Source organism: Sylvia atricapilla, chromosome 1 (assembly GCF_009819655.1).
Source record: "Sylvia atricapilla isolate bSylAtr1 chromosome 1, bSylAtr1.pri, whole genome shotgun sequence".
NCBI lineage: Eukaryota > Metazoa > Chordata > Aves > Passeriformes > Sylviidae > Sylvia > Sylvia atricapilla.
In genome coordinates, this window is record NC_089140.1 from 93,583,334 (window position 1) to 93,600,536 (window position 17,203).

The window sequence follows — 17,203 nt, forward strand, 5'->3', positions numbered from 1 at the left end:
TGTTTCTTTAGACAATTGATTGAAATAATTACAGATAAAAATAAGTGTATCACTAGCAGAAAATCTGCCTGTGGATGCTGGAATTAAAGGGTGGAAGACTGATTTTTTTTTTTGCACATTTTATGATTGATTATTGATGGTTGTGGTAACTCTCCCTGGAAAGGTTTTATTGTGCTGAATGAATACAACCAAGTTTTGACTTCAGCCTTTGTTTTGTAAAGTATTTTAAATGAGGAGCACCTTTGGTGCTCAGCAGCTGCATTTCTTCCTTTAGTGCTTTCATCAGTGCAGAACAGGAACAATAACGTGGAGATAACTTAATTATAAAATGCAGAGATGTTGTTTCACTTACTTGTTCAATAGGCCAGAGACTTGGGAATATAAACCAGTGAAGCAATAAGCATTCTTCTAATAAGGATGCATTTGCAAATTAAATAGCTTTTAAATTTGATATTTCTGTGCTGTGCTAAAGATATGTTGTGTTTTTGTGCCTTGGAGTTTTGTATGTTGATGTCAGGCGATTATCAGAATAGTTTAAATATTTTGAGTTGCAGATCCCTTACAAGGAAATTCAGCGTGGTACGAGAGGTGTTGGTTCAGTTGTGCTTTTGGTTTATTTGATGTGTATGGAAACATAGTTCTCAGTTTTGTGGAAAACACCACTCTAATAATATCGGTACAAAATGTGGGTTTTTTTCTCCAAGCCTCACGCTGTGCAGTTAAACCTAAGCTGGGCTATGAATTGCTCTTTTTTTGCAACACAAGCACGAGCTCCATATTGGCATGGCTCACCCCTGTAATTAGCTGCTGCCGCACAGGCGTGGTGGCCAAGGGTACAAACTATTGCGTGCACATCTCTGGATCTGTATGTGTTGTTTTCATTTACAATGTTAATGTAGATGGCAAACATTATTAATATAGGGTAATTAAAGCGTGCTTCTATAACTTTCTGACATCTCTGCAGTTTGTTTTATTTTCGGCTGCAGGAAGCATTATGAGCTCTGAAAAAGCTGTAAAGAGATATTAATGGAGGTTACTCAAAAGAATTTGAGATCTAAATGTGAAAATTACTGCTCTTTCTCTTATTTAGATATTGACATATATTTAATGATTTCTCAACTACTTTGGTCAAAGGCTTATATAGATTCTGGGTTAGGAAAAATACTTCAAAATAAATGTTGGGATGAAGGTTGGTAATAGATGAGTCCAACTCTTCTTAATGATTTAAAGTTGTTACTCAATTAAGTTAGATCTTGCTGCACTGGTACACAACTGGCCATTACTTTCATTTGCAGGATTTCCCTAACAGTTTGCCTTCTTTAATAGCTACCAACTGACTCTTAGAAAATAATTAAAATTTCATTTGATGGTATTTATAACACCATGCCCGTATTGTTACTGGAAAGTAAAATCAAATCCTTGTTAGCTGCAAAATTTCTGAAGATGAGCTTCACTGTTTTAAAGTGAGAAACTATTGGTTTAGCAGTGAAAGCTGTGAAGTTTTGTGTGTGTGCAAATATGCTGATAATGTCCTCTCTTAATTGTAGCGTACCCTTTACTCAAAAAATCTGTGTGCTGAATACCCTTTAAATCTTACTGACATCTTTTTTATATGTCTTTGTTTAGGATTTAAAAAATCCCTGTCATTAGTTACCAAAGTTTATTAATTTGATTTTTGTTCCTTCCCGTTGGCTGCAAGATAATTGCTGTGAGTTGGTCACTCAAGTTCATTCGTTGGAGGCACAAGGAGGATGGCTTTGGAGCCTCTTGTAGGCAGCCGTGGCTGTGTCTGGTTTGTAGCAAGGAAAGTGTCTGTGTTCCTGACAGCCTGTGCGGTGGGAAGTGGTGACACAAACAGAGCAGGTAGCAGAGTGGGAGATGTGTTCCTGGAGCTTTGTTTCTTTAGTTCCAGGGAATCAGCACTATTCACCGTGCCAATTTGAAAGTTGTGTTGTCAGCTCTTTTGGACGTTGTTGACCTCTCGCATATGTTCATAAAAAGGCAGGGAAGGGAGTCCTCTTTACCTTGCCAAGGCGTATTCCTGCTGCTGTGCCAGAGATGGTGCCTGTGCTCTGGGTGGCTGCAGCACCAGCTGTTTTGCAACTTGCCATGAAAGATAAGCCTTGCCCTGAAATTCTGCAGCCACATAAAAGTGACTCCCCACCCTTTGACTGGAGGTGGCTGAGCTGTAGGATCCGAATGCAGGAAGGCCTTCGCCCTTTTCTCGTACAGCAGCAGATGGCTTTGGATTTATTACAAATAGTCATGGGAACATAAGAGGGTCTGAACTGGGTCAGGCTGAAGACTCACGCTCCATCCCCTCTCTTTCCTCTGACAGTGCTTGGAGCATCGAAGCCTTTTGGGGTACTCTCCCAGTTTGACCAGTTTGCAGTTCGATGTCTAAGCTAGGGGTCATACCTTGGTTTCTTAGCCTGGATGGGCTTTTCTTTCTGGAGTTTGTCCATTTGCAAATATTAAGCCTTACGTGAATTGGTTAGATAGTGGTGAGGTGTGCTAGGCAAACTGGGAACTTTCCTGAAATTTTGGATGTGTTGATTTCCAGCTGATAACCACCTCATAGGCTCAGGCAAGGTTTAAAAAGAATTCCAGTGGAAAAGGAAGTAATTCTAAATGTGTAAGGAAGATAAATATCATCCTTGGACTTTAAAACAAAAACTAAAGGGCTGTTGTCTCCCTTCTTGTATGGGTGTAAGTGTGCAGTGCGTACTAAAGTCATCGCAGTAAGTCAGGAGGGACACTTGTCTGACTCAGGTTAGAATTTGACCCTCAGTTTGTAACCAAAGACTTGAGTGGGTGTAAACCTTTTGTAAGCTGGCAGTGTTTCTTCAAGCCCAGAGATGAGAGAAACTTGTTGGTCAAATGAGCTGTATCCAGGCTGCCTTAATGGGGTTCCCAAAGAGCAGTTGCCTCCTGCAAGAAGGTATCATGTTGACCAGTGACAGGGCCTGTTGATGGCCCCACCCCACTTCAGAGGCCTGGACCAGCTTCTCATGGTCCTGTCATCTAGGTAAGAGCATGAGACCACCCTTTGCCCCTTTGATTTATTATCTGAAGCCTGATTTCACAAGTTCCAAATTGATAATATGCTAGAGAATAAGTGATGAAACAGAGGCTATTCTGGACTTCATTTTCCAGCATTATTGCTCTATCTCAGGGGGTTGGTCTCTTTGGGCTGAAACAACCTCTTACTGCTTTCAGTGTTAGCAGATGCTGTAACTGCCTTTAGCTGTACCCAAGACACAGTTTTCACAGTTGTTTTTATATTCAGGGTTATACTAGAGGCATTCTGATAGAAGATCTTTCTTTACCTAATTTTTTGATTACCTCTAAATCCCATGGAGGGAGTGGAGACTATGCGTACTCTATGCATTTGACCATCCATCCACTGAATGCATATGTGGAGGGATTGTTTTGTCCCCCTGCATTGGATGTTTATAGGTAAGCTGTAATAGGTAACCTTCTGAGGAGTATTTTATGAGTGAAGCAGCAGAGCAAAAGAGTGTACCACATTTGTTTGCTTCAGTTACAGTTTTCGCAGTTACAATTTTGTCAGTGGAGAAGGTAAGGATCATTTCCCAAAGCCTTTTTTCCTGCAGTCCAGTGTTTCCAAAAGAGAAGATGTAGGCCTGTGAAAACAGAAAGTTCCTTGACTTCGTGGTTATTGGAAGAAGCTTGAGATATGACTGAGTGTACTATAAAACCTCAGAAGACAAATAAGAGAATCCACAACCAAGTTATGGTCAAATACCTTGTCCAAATTGATGGATGTACCAAGATACTTGAGTGCTTGACCCATGAGGTTTAGTGCTCTGATTTGGCAGTACTATAATAACTACTTTTATTGTGCTTTCTCTACAAGTTTTATCCATACCTGGTTTTGGATATTGTATTTAATTAACACTTAGATTTGAAATGTTAATTGAATGAATCATGCTTGAATTAATCAAGTTCAGGAGAGACTTGAAAACCTGTCAAGAAAGAAGCGTTACAGAATGAAGGACAGTACATTTAGTTGTAAACCTGTATTTTCAGAGTTGTGCTATTGCAAGGAGTTGTCCTGTTAGAATACAAACCTGATACGAGGGTTTAAGGAAAAACTTCCCTTGTTTTTTCAAAACACTTGATTACCTTGATAGGGTGGTGTACTTTTGACCCCATACATGGTAGTAATAATGCATGTGTTTGTCTTTCAAGGTTGTGGTTTTTTATAGCTGGTCAAATTGAGGCTGTTCTTTTCTTATATATATGGCAAGTTTTTGTTTGTGAGAAAATCACCTCTTCAGATTATAAACAGTAGCTTTGGTAAATGTACCCATTACTTAAGGAGTACAGGTGTGCTTATCTAAACCTGTTAAAAAAAAAATAAAATCCCAAATCCCCCAAAGTATTAGCAAACATTGTAGCTGACTGTTGTAAATCTGCCAAAATTAGATTACACCTGCCTAAAAATGTGCTTTTAGTCAGGCATTTTCTGCAACTTCTGCTTGCTATTTTTACTGAAATATAAACCTCCCTGGTGTAGATTGCTTCTTTTTATTTGTATGCTCTTTTTTTAGTGCTGCAAGTGGAGTAGCCACTTGCATGGAGTACTAAAGGTAATATATAGTTATGAATGGTTTGTTTTGGTAGTAAGAAGTGTCAGGTAACTGTAGTGTAGCAGTTGTTTATATGTAGAGCAAATATAATAGTGTGCTGTTACATCATGATTATTTAGCACTGTCTACAGTGTAGAAATAGATTAAATAGAGAGTAAATGGGTGAGATGCAGAGAAGTGAAAGTGATGGTAAGGATGGATAACCTAAAATAGGAGAACAGTCTTTATGTATGTAGCCAAGACAAATGGCATTTGTGTGTTAGGAATAGCATCACAAAACATCCCATAATGAACCAGCCACGCTGTAATCCATGCTTATTCGTTGTGTAACAGGTTTAAGGATTTAGCAGTGTGGCTCAAATTCTGCTCTTGGAGTTAAAGAGTCACAGTTATGTTGTGCTTCTCTGGTGGAAAATCTACTTGCTTCAGCATTGCCCTAAGGGGTAAAAGAGTATATTTCTATTTGCAGAATGGTAAAATGTGTGATATAAAGTAGCATGCTCATCGCTGGAGGAAAGTGAGTTTGAAAAGCTTTTGAATCATACTTATAGTCTCAGGTGTAGAAAGAGACTAACTCCTGTAAGAAGAATATGTCATTGAAGTGAGCATAACCTCTAAGGATCTTAGCTTTTAATTTGATGATCTGCACAGCCTACTTTTTTTCCAGTTGCTGTGAAGAAATGGAGAGACAGAAGTGCAACATTGAATTTTATTTCTCATTATGTTCTTCTTTGTTATGCGTATGTAAATGCATAACTTTGGCTGGAGGTGTATGTTTGAAAAAGGCAGACAGGCTGAAGGTTAGTGACGTGATTTATGCCTTGTTAGCTTCTTTACTAGCTTAGCTTTACCATGTATTTGATGGACCTTTTGGTTAACTTAAGATATGAACTCTGGGTAGGCAGAAGACGGGATTAGTTTACTTTTGGAGCTCATGGGAAAGAAGCTATTTCTCAACTTCTCTCTGTACCTTTGATGAAAAAAAGGGACTTTGACTCTTTGAAAAGGTGAATCTTGACTTCATAATAATGATTTGCTCTTAGAAATTATTTGAAGTCGGAACATTTGGCACTGTTTAAAAGTACATAAAAGAGCACATATAAAAGATCTCAAGTTCCTGCCTTGAGGAATATACATACCAATTAGAACGTAGCAGTGTGTAGTACACATAATTTGCATTAGGGGGAAAAACTATACAAAACTGAGTGATGGATTTAATTTTAGAAAATAATTTTGAGTCATTTGTGGAAAATATAATTTAAGAATGAATAAAATATAATGAAAAACCAGTTCTAAATGCAGTGCCAGAACACAAGGTTGCTGATATAAACGATTTATTATGGAGAGTGAGTCACTACCCACACAAAAGAGAGTAGGGTGGAACTGTGTAGGTTCTTGGAGAAGAAGAATGGCGCTTAAACCTCACACACGAGGCATTTGGCATGGGTGTTGGCATCCTTTGATTTTTGGGACAGAAGCAGTTATTGAACAGACAGAAGGGGACAAGTTACAGGCTTGGCGATGGTTCTGTTGTAACTGAGGATATAAAGGCCTGAAGAGTGGGCATCTTCTGGAGAAGAGGACAGAAGGGGCAAAGGGGAGGTGTGTGAGTGTGTGCTGGAATGTCCTGGCAAACAAGTCAGTGAGCAGGGACTGAGGCCTGTACTAATGAGGGAGAGCCCAAATGGAAGAATTAGTCATGAAGGGCTCAGGACAGGTTTTGGAGAGAGGAGGAAGTGAATGCTCCTGGCAGAAGCAGAAGTGCTGGGGACAACTGAGAAAGGGCCGGAGGGCAGGCAGACAGATGGGGAAGAGTGGGGAAAAGACGTAGCCTTTAAAGGACATTTGCGGGATGGCAACTGCCAGGAAAGGAGTGTGAGCCTGGCAGCTGGCCTCAGGTGATCCAGAAGGAATCTGACAGGCAGGCAGTGTGTGTGGATAGCTGGGGGTAGGAGGCATGGTGGTGACAGCGGTGGAGTGGAGCTGGGTCAGAGAGTAGCAGTATCAGTGCCACAGAAGTAGTGTGGGTGCGGGTGGGATGGACAGGGACGTGGGCTGTGGTGGAAGGGGCAGCGACACGAGTGGTGATATGGCGTGTTGAGGTCTCTGTTGTGAAGAGTGGTGAGAGAGAGGGGGCCGGTCTGTGGATGTCATACATACACTCACTGTTGGAAAGCAGTAATAAAGGCTAACTCATACTTTGTGATGCAAACAGATCGGTGTTCTTGGTGTATGTAATTCATGGTTTTCTTGCCAATTGATAGATTTGCAAGTTCTAGTTGTAGTGTGTGGGAAAATAAGTAAACTGGCAATAGCCTATGCAACAGACCTTTTTTCCTTGCAGGCTTGCTTGCTTGCTGTCCTGTGAGTGATAATTTCAGAGGTTTTGGTTTGTTTTGAAGTGGTTGCTCAGCATTTGATTGCTGAGGCTGTTACAAGAGTATCTAAGTAGGGGTGGGGTTTGTTCCTTAACTTTTTTCCGTGGTTAACTCTACCTTCCTGTACCAAAGGCCAGCAGTGAACTCGGGAATGGTTTTGGGGATTGATGTCCGCCCAGGCCCTTCTTTTTCACAGAGGATCTAGCACAGAATCATTTTCTGCATTTGAGTAAATTTCTGCCTATCTTTGGAGTTCTGGGAAAGTGCCTTGTAGACTGTAGGTGAAGGACTGGGCCAAAGGTTCCAAGTTTTTGATTAAATTGCAAGGATAGGAGAAGTACGTGTACTGAACAGAGTACATGGAGTAGTTCTGAACAGAGTTATCGGGGTTCATCTTGAGATTCTGCAGTGTCCTGACGTGCCAAATTGTGAAGCATGCTTTGCATTGTGCTGTTACGACAGCAAAGTTGACAGGGCTGGTAAAATGTGCTTTGAAATTGTATTTATAAGGAGTGGATGGAATGTTTGTCTCTTTTAGGTGATACACTGCAGCAGTGTTCCACAGAGATAGTTCAGCACTTCATACCAAAATAAGCCAGATCAACAGACAACTGAAAGATTTGATTTCAGGTTTAGTTTCTTCTGACTGGAAGGTATGAAATCCAGAAAAAGTCATCTTTGTATTCATTTGACAGACAAGACTATTGCTTTCTTTCCTTTGTGTTTAAAGAACTAAATGAATGTAAAGAGGAGAAAAGTAGTTACTTCACTGTGCAAATCAACTCACTTTATGGTTATGCCACTTTAATTGTACTGACTATCTGTGTTTGCTTTTTTTGTGCTGGCAGGGACAGGCCAGTACAAGATTCAGTGTATTTCGAAGTTGGATTTATCACATATGTAAAGGGAATGGCTTTTAATGGTGATAACTGCAGAAAACTCTAAAATGAATAGCAGCTGACATCTCATCTTTAAAACTGGTGGTGAACTTAGGAACTTTTGATCCTCCTTTTAAACTGCTAGCAGTCACTTGTCATAGTGCTATGTGTAAGATAAGCTCATCATTACAAATTACACTTCTTGGATAGACCGATCTTCAGAGGTACTGGGTAGTTTAGTGTAAAGAAGGTGAAATGAAGGTATTTCTAAGGCACTGGGTCTCCACAGATTGGCCCTCAGCGCTGTACTCTGCCAGTGTGGGTGGTGTCATGGAGCCAAAGCTGTGTGCAATTTAAGCAGCACAGTAGGTCCTGGGTCTCAGCTGGTGTAGAGCAGCCTTGAGCTTGGGTGGTGAGGCATCTCTGAAGTGCAGTGTCTGTGTCTGGGCCTGGGCGTAGTCTGCGTGCTTGACATTCAGTAACGTTGCAGACGATGGAAAAACTGATTGAAAGTCTTAATGAATTACCTGCTCAAGTTCTTAAGAAGTTTAAGAAAGCTTCCTAAAATAGAGCTTGTCCATGCCATTTTGTGCTTTACAAGAGCTTACAGTGCAATACTTTATATATAAACACACTTACATAGACACATGTACTTATTTCTACGCACACAGAGGAAAAAAACGTAACCCAACATCTGCAAATGAGGTTTTGCCAGCTGTGTGTTTTGTGAATTTTGTGTTACTTCTCAGTGCTATCTCAGAAAGTAATGTTTAACAGAATGCTTTTATGGTTTATTGCCTATGATTATACCTCCTTGAATTTCAGGGCACAGTTCGTTTCACTTTCCCCTCTGCCCTTTCTATCCCACTCCTTTCCCCTCTCCCCAGTTTTATTTTTTTTTTTTTTAATGCACTCTTTTTGCTTTTGTTTCACCTCTTTACAGTTCCTTTATAATACTGTGGAGGGGGAAGAAGTAAGCAAACAACTTGGTGGTGTTACTTCAGAAATAATTTTTGTTAGAGTATGAAATTAGTAGTTAATCAAAGCACAGTGCTACAATTCTAAGCCTGTTAACAGGTTAACGCTTGGCAACACTTCTATTTATAAGGTAATGATTTTACTGGTGCAGTTTGAGCAGTAGGATATATTAGGTATAAATGAAATTAATTTATTACTTTGAATTTCTTAATTCTTCACACAGCTTATCTTGCAGCCGTGGCCCGTAGAAATAATATTTACCTTCCATTGGCCTGGTGAGCACATGGCTGTAGCGAGTAAACTTGTTTGGTATTAAACATACAGCTTTTTGTCTTTGAGGTCTGCTGTGGACAAGTTACAGTGCTGCATGAGTCTACTAAAGCACTGAAGGTTGTTCCTTACTGATGCAATTGTTAGTTGTGACAGAGTGGAATTTGGGCACTTAGAGCAAGGTTGCTTCATGTAACTTTCGCTGGGGTAGGAAATCAACAATTCAAAATGTTTTCCTTCAGTTATGCACGTGTTTTTCTTGCATTCACATCTTGATGCGCACAGCACAAAGGCATTCCAGTTTTAGTTAGCAGTACAGCTTCTGAATTGATACAGATTGATTTCATGGCACTGTGCGCACTTGTGGCAGCTGAGGATGTGGTTTGTGTGTCGCTTGCATTGATGGGGCAAGAAGGGATGGGTATGGGTCTGTGTGTGTCATGTACTGCACTCCTGCATTTTCTGCCAGCTGATGATCCAGTCCCTGTTCTTCTATACAGAAAATGTAAAAATAGCAAAAAACCTAAATATGTCCTTGTCATGACACTGCAAATAAAAATAGATACTTCTAATTTTTTTTACTGCTGTAATATAGAAACTGAGCTGAGAACAGAGCATGTTCACAGAAAAGCACCCTGCCCATACAGTGTGAAATCAGCCCCCACACTGAAGATTTAAAATGACCATGTAACAACTCCATGTACCTTGGTCCGCAGTGGAAACCCTAACAGGATCATTAAATATAAAAGCACTGTTGGATGCTGGGAAAATACTGTGCTGCCCAAATATATATGCATCTCCATAGACATGCATGAATAGACAGCATCAATGCCATCGATTTGAATAAGGAGGTAATACACAGTGTTGAGGTGACTTTGCTTGTAACTGACTTACTTTTTTTGTTTTAAACTCAGAACTGTAAATGTTTTTTCAACTTTTAAGTCGTAGGTTTTTGGCCACTGAAGTAACTCTATTGGTGGGTGTGGCCAAATAAGAAAACATTACTCTTACACTGAAGTAAATTGGAGGGTTTGTTGTTGTTGTTGGGGGGTTTTAAGGAATTTTTTCATTAACCTAAGTTGATGCTTATTTTCAGAATTAACGATATAGTTACAGCATGTCAAAATAAAAGCTTTTGACTTGCCGATATATATCATTAATGACCCCAGGAAAAGAAAAATCACATCTGCACTGGTGCAGTTCTTGGCTTTTCTAGGGCTGATCAATAATCACATTGTGCATTCATTCCCGCTAGCCCCCCACCCTGCGAGGTCAACTTTAACTACTAGTCTTTACATTTCATAAAAAAGACACAGACTGCCTTACACATTAGTAGTGTCTGTCTCAGTGTTTCCTTTGGGTCTAATTTACTGTTACCCATCAGAAAAATCAGGAACTTTGTGTTTTTTTTTTTTTTTTTTTTTTTTTTTTTTTTTTTTTAATTTAATTGTGATTTTTCAGGAGAGCTTTATTCTTTGCCTTCTGGTGCTGTGCTGAGAGGTCTGGGTAGAAACTGAACTCAGGATGCTGAGGTTTGCTATGGTTGTGCTATTTAAATGGATCCTCTCTTGATTGTATTGTAGCATCTGACAATGACAATGGGAGAACAACAGTTTCAGGGCCTCATGTCTGGATGGTAACGCAGCTGCTGCAATAAAGTCTTGTTATGGTTGACCAGTCACATTTGGACAGTTATTTCTAATTAGAAGTTCTTATTTACGTTGCATTAGAAAACAGTTTGAAGCAAGCTGGTAGACGTTTGCGTGAAGTTAGTTCATTTTCTTCTCCTTGCCTTGAAAGATTAATGTTACTTTTTGTTTTGTCCTGAAGCCAGAATAAGTAGCCTTGAAAAAAATCCTGCTGTTAAAATAAGCTGGTGGGTTTTGTTTTGTTTTGTTTTGTTTGGTTGGGGTTTTTTTTTTGGTTTTTTTTTTTAATATAATGGTCTCTGGCAACTGCTGTAAAATAAAGGATTATTGTGGGTAGTTCTGTCAGCATTAGACATCACCAATAGTTTTAAGCCTTGTGATGGCATTTTGTGATTTCTGCATTGTTGGGTTTTTTTCCATGAAAGTACTAGTGTGAGTGGTTCCCTTTTATTCATTTCTTCATATTAGGGGGAAATGTAGTTTGTTCATAATGGATTATTGATTGGTCTGCGAGCAGCAGAAGCCCCAAGGCCTTGTCATCAATGGTACTTACTCTCCCAATAGTGAATACATTGCTTCATGCAGCCATTCTCAACCTCAGTCTGTAGAGTATAAGCCCGTAATTGTTACTCTTCTGCAGCACAGTTTTTAGGGAGAGGAACTCTTCATTGTCATTATGAGATTTTCCCCCTCAATTTGTTCAAAGAATAGTCCCTTTGTTTTGGTAGCAAGATAAAGCTTGTCCTGGATGTTAATGATACATTGCAATTCATTGCTTAGAATACTACAGTGTAACTAGTAAAGTACATTTCTTTGTCTCTCAGAAGACAAACAGGCACAGTACACTAAAACACAAAGTATGTACTGAGTGGGTGACAGCTCTGTGTTTCTCAACATACCCTGTAGCAGTGTGAAAACAAACTCCCCCCACCCAGCCTTGCTCCTGGACTGATTCCTGAGGACCCATAAAAAAAAATCTGGGTTACAGAGATTTTGCTGACTTAATTTTGAGAACGATCACCTCGTTGCAAATGCCTATCTCCAGCTTTTTCAGCATTAGTGTTTCTACCTTTATTTCATGTATTCCTTCCTCTGCTGAGGGTGCGGCATTGGTTGGGAAAGGCCTGACTCTGCTTTCCTGGCTGCCGCTCGGAAGCCTGCTGCAAAATGCCATTAGCTCATGGAGCGGGAAAGGCACAAAAACACATGATGTATTTGGAGAAGCTCAAAATAATATCTCAGGGTTCAGACAGCAAACTTTGCAAATGGGAAGAGCTTCACCAGCTGCAGGGGAAGGCTAGTTGAAAATAATTAAACAAAAACGTTTTTGCAAAATGCTGCCCAAGGATTTTAAAAGTCTGAGTGGAAATAGATTAATAGAAATTTCTTGTTTGTTTTTCCAGAAGCTTCTTATTTTTCTTTTTCAGTCCTGTGTCAATTTTGGCAGGCTTCAACAGACTTCAGGAGGTCTGTTGTCAAGATGGCTACTTCTGATAACTGAATAAATTTGGAAATTTTGCCAGTCTTCTGCAACTGGCTTGGGATTTTTGAATAGGTTTTTACTGGATTAGTTTGGGTTACTCTCAAAAAATCCATTTAGAACTCTGCTGCCTTTGCCTTTATAGGCTGCAGAATGCCAGAATTTCCTGCAAATTCAGATACAGGTGTACTAATTAAAGATAAGCTCATTCTTTTGTGCTCTTGTTAGTCTGTGATCCATAGTCTTATAACAAGGTCTATAAGAGGCATTTGGGTGGGACTGGTGTGTAAATAAGGATGGCAGGATTGCGCCTTTACTCAGGGTGATGGACTGATGATCCCTGTGGGATGTGGCTGTTCAGAAGAAGCCGTGTCCCCTCACAAAGTGAGGAGGAGGGTGTGCAGGTAGGGCAAGGCTGGTGTGTGTGGAGGACAGTCTGTAGCCTAGGGAGAAGACATGGGGAGAGGGGGAAAGGTCTCTGCGGTTCAGTGAGCTCGAAGGCTGGTGGGGCAGCTGTAAAATGTTCCGTCTTTTGTCCCCTCTCTTCCTGCACTTCTCTCGTCTGGCATCTTTGCTCTGAATGGCAAAGCCTGTTTGGCTTGGGGGCAACCTGAGCCTTCTCAAATCAACAGAGAGCCTCTCTCCGGGTTGCTGTTCTTCAAAAACACAACTTCCTCAAATTCATCTTGATATCTATGTGCTATGTCCTATAGTTTCATCATCTAGAAGGAATTTCAGTAAGATATTTTTCCACAAGATCATGCCTCCCATAGGTTTTCTTTTTTTTTTTTTAAGTCCTTGTTGCTCTTGGCAGAGGAACATGGTGGAGTGATTGCAGTGTATGTTCAAACCTCTTGGAGATTAGAGGAGCAATTATTTCTCCAGTGCATTTATCTTTCAGATGGGACTTGAAATACACCCAGACTGAAAGCAGTTCGTTTTTAAAGATGCACTTTGCTATTTGAATAGGTTTATGTAGCTTCCCAAATTGTATTTTCTTCATTATTATTTACTGAAGAGTTTTCCCTGCTTGCCACTATATTTCAAGCAATATGATTTTTAAAATTATGTTTAATTGAGGAGAATTTTTTTAAAAATGTATAGTTTGCTTGTTCTATGTTGAAACAGGAATAATTTTGTATGTTTTTCTCTTGTTTGCACCGCACAGCATATTTATATATGAGCAATGAATTTTCAATTACTTTTTCAGTGTGGTATCTTTCAAATACTTTTTTTCTTAATTTATTCTCCCCCCAATTTTCCTGTGTTATTTGCAATTTCTCTTTTTATTAATTGTTTTCCAAGAGGCACAAAAGGTCCTTAGCAGGCTCTGTCTTTCCCTGTGGGCAGTCCTCGATACCAGGTCCTCTTTCAGGGTATGAAGGTGGCATGAAGAGCAGAGTAATATGTATCTCAGAGTGCTCCTGTGTTAGAGTGCACTTTCCTCTTACTTCTGTGCATGCTTCATTGTAAGGCTAAATGAGGGTCTTGCAGAAGTTGGGAGGATGATGCAGCCGTGCACCATGGTACCTGCTGAGCTGCCAGCACGGACAGGCTGCCACAGCCTCACTGGGAAATCCATGGATGATGATGGAAAATATGCTGGGGCTATGTGGCATGAGCAAGTCACTTTGGTCAAATGTGCTTTCTCTGAAAGGAAACCACTTTATCCAATTTTGTTTTAAAAACTAGAGGAGTTTTGATGCCTAGATGTTTGAAATAGAGTAGATTCTGACAAGCATTTACTTTAGAGTGTGTAGGAAAGCTTGTTTTCCCTTCAGGGGCACCAGGGGAATAAAAAAAAAGTTTGTTTGTATTTGTTCCCATGTGGGTCAAGGCAAAGAATCCAGTGAGGCAATGTTGCAGGAAGAAACTTTATAACTAAAATATTTGGCTGTGCAAAGGCATTTATTTCTCAGCACACCACCCCTCCTGGTTTTGGGTCTTTGTTCATGGTTCTCTTCCATCTTGCTTTATATTTCAAACTCACATGTAAAGAGTGATGATAAGTGTATTTTAAAGGGGTTGAAAATGCCTCATGGACACTGGCCAGCTGCTTCTTACATGAACTGCTGATTCCTAGTTCAACAAAATAAACTGAATCTAGTTCCGATGCCCCTTAGAGTATAACAGCTCCCTCAAGTAGCTGGATGGCATTTGGCATAAACAGCAGAGCCATTAAAACACACAAAATATTTTTAAAGACTACGCACTAGTTTATGGTTTACATTTACTTGTGTTTTCTTATGGCTTGCATCTCAGCTGATGGGGATTTCTGTGTTGTGACAGTCTGGAAGGAATCTGCGGGCTGGGCGTGACTGTGCTGTGGATTCTGTGTGATGAGCCAGTGCTATGGAACTGCGGGGTGAGCTTGGAGCAAAGCAGTGAAAGGCTGCTGGTTACCACCTGAAATTACTGAGAGGTGAAACACTGTCAGTAGCCTGAGGGTGGCTGCAGGTTGCTGCATTCCGTGTGTGCTGATAGAGAATTATTTCAGAATACTTGAAAATTTGGAATTATTTCAAAATACAACTGTTTTTATCATCACAGTCAGCCAGAAAGAAACAAAGATAACTATGGCAAAATTTTACTCCTAATGAAAAAGTAACTCATGTGTTTGATTTACCAGTTGATGTCTTCCATCCATTCTGCCATCTTTGATGTTTAGTAGTTAATCCTGAGGTAAAAATTACTAAAAGAATGTTATTTTCTATTGTTAGGATGCTTTACAGGGTTTTTTTTTCCCTTATTTTGTGAGTTCAGTCCTCTAAATTGATGCTTTTTTTTCAAAGTCGCAATTCTATTTACTATTATCCAATGAAGCAGCTTTGCTGTTCTGCAAAGAGACTCCTGTGGGAGAATTACTTCTAAGTAGCTACTCAGATGATATCAGGAGGGAGAAAGTGAGTTGTTTATGTATTTTACCAATGCCAAAGATTGACCTCCATGTACTGTGTAAAGCAAGCTCAGATTGGGTGAATATCTTTCATCCTCCTAGAATTTTGTCTGTGGAATATCAGACTTGAAATTTTGTGAGTCTTACATGTGTGTGAATTTGAATAATTCAAGTCTAGGAATACTTTATTTCAACTGTTAAAGTCACTGATTGCAGTGCATTGGGCAAGATAAAGTAATAAGGATGGAAAAAAAATCTCAGAATATTTTTCTGAAGATGATAACACTTCCATTCAGTATTTTAGACTAATAAAATTATTCAGTAGTTTTTAAGTCTGACATTTTTTCCCCCTCAGGTCTAATTTAATACTAGGACTAGGAGGATCTCCTGTGAGTGGCTAATACCCTTCTTATAAGTAATGCTTTCTTCATAGCCTCATTTTCATAACCAAGTTTCATTAATGAAAATGCTATAAATAATTAAAGTGAAATATGTCAAGACTAAGCCCAGGGAATCTGTGGCCAAGTAAACAAAGGGACTCTGAAGCTTTGAATCTACGTGTGCTTGGACTGCTGTGTACAGTGTTCTCGTCTAAGCTTGGCTCTTAAAGCTCTTTTGAACTTTCAGACAGGAAACACTGCAGAAAGTTGAGTTAAAATGGGCCCTACATTTTAAAACAAACAAAAAAAAATCGTTAGTCTAAAAATGAGGCTGCCAATAGAAGCAGTATTCTCACTAGTGTGAGCTGTAGAAAATTATGAATGTAGAAAACATTGTATAAATACATGAAAAAGAATTGTTTCCATAACTTTATATTTTTTTCTGAAATTATGTGGAACATTTCAGAAGAAGCCATTGCTTGCATTTAGCATGGTATACTTGAACAAGAACCTGGTGTTTCTTCACATGATTTGATGACTTTCAGGTTAAATCTTTGATTATAAGACAATATGGGCTGTTACTTGGCAGTTTTAGATTGTAGGTCAGATAAATAAGATGTTACTCTAAGTTGTTTTATCCACTGATGGACAGTATAAACTTGTATTTTTTGTTTGGTGTGTTTGTATCTTCTGGTTGAGCCACAACTTCTGTGACTGACATCCTTTATTCACCCAGGAAGTTTCTTCTGAGGCTGTCCCTCAGTTTGATTTTAAATGACTAATTTCAAAGAATAGTTTAGATTACATAGTTTGTAAACTTCCTGCTCATATGGACTTCTGAATTTGAGAGAATTTTTTTTTAATAAGAAGAAACATGCTTCATTCAAGAACTGAAATTGCTTTTGTAACTTATTCCTTAAATATTATTATCGTCATCGCTCTGAGGAAAAGGTAGTTTGGGTTTGATGCTGTTTGAGAACTCCTAACATACTAAGTGGATACTAGATATGCAGAAAATCCAGTCCAGAAGTGAATGTCTTGCAGCAAATAAGAGTGTTAGATTAAATTAAATGTAATGAAGTTCTTCTGTAGACTGTAACTGAGATGATCATTGCAACAGTCTTTGCTTTTTGTTTAGCTCATGCTGGTGATGTGGTTAGACTGCTTATTTATGTATTGAAGAGACTCAGAGGTGAATACAGTGAGAAATCTTAAAATTTGCAGCTGTAGATCTGTAGCTCTTTGTGGAGCTATAGATGTCAAGTGATGGATGTGGGAATATAGGGTCTCGTTAGTGCTCTGCATATTTTTAGCTACATTTTAAGAAGCTGATGTTTTCTTAATGTGGCAATAGATCGCTTCTCTTCATTAGAGAATGCTGTGTTCTTTGATCTTAGTCATGTGGTGTTTGTAGTCCTTAATGAGGATAGGAGGGAGGGAAGATTTTGTTTTACAGTGTAGTAATTGGAAAAGAAACAGCCTTCGTGGATTTTGATCATTGTTTTTTGCTGTATACAAGGTGCTGGTGTGTTTCATCTTGCACTAAAATACTGATCCTTGCATTTATTAATGAAAAGATACAAAAATATTTAAATTTTTATTAATCTGCTCTGTTCATTAGAGTGTTTTCTTGTTTTGTTTGTCTGTTGATGGTTAAAATGCTGTTTCATTGAGGTGG

General features: G+C 39.2%; 1 protein-coding gene across 1 annotated transcript in view; it reads left to right on the forward strand.

Moving 5' to 3' along the window:
* Nucleotides 1–17,203, forward strand: part of ZNF516 (zinc finger protein 516) — a 99,511-nt gene that overhangs the window by 24,317 nt on the left and 57,991 nt on the right. The window lies entirely within an intron of this gene.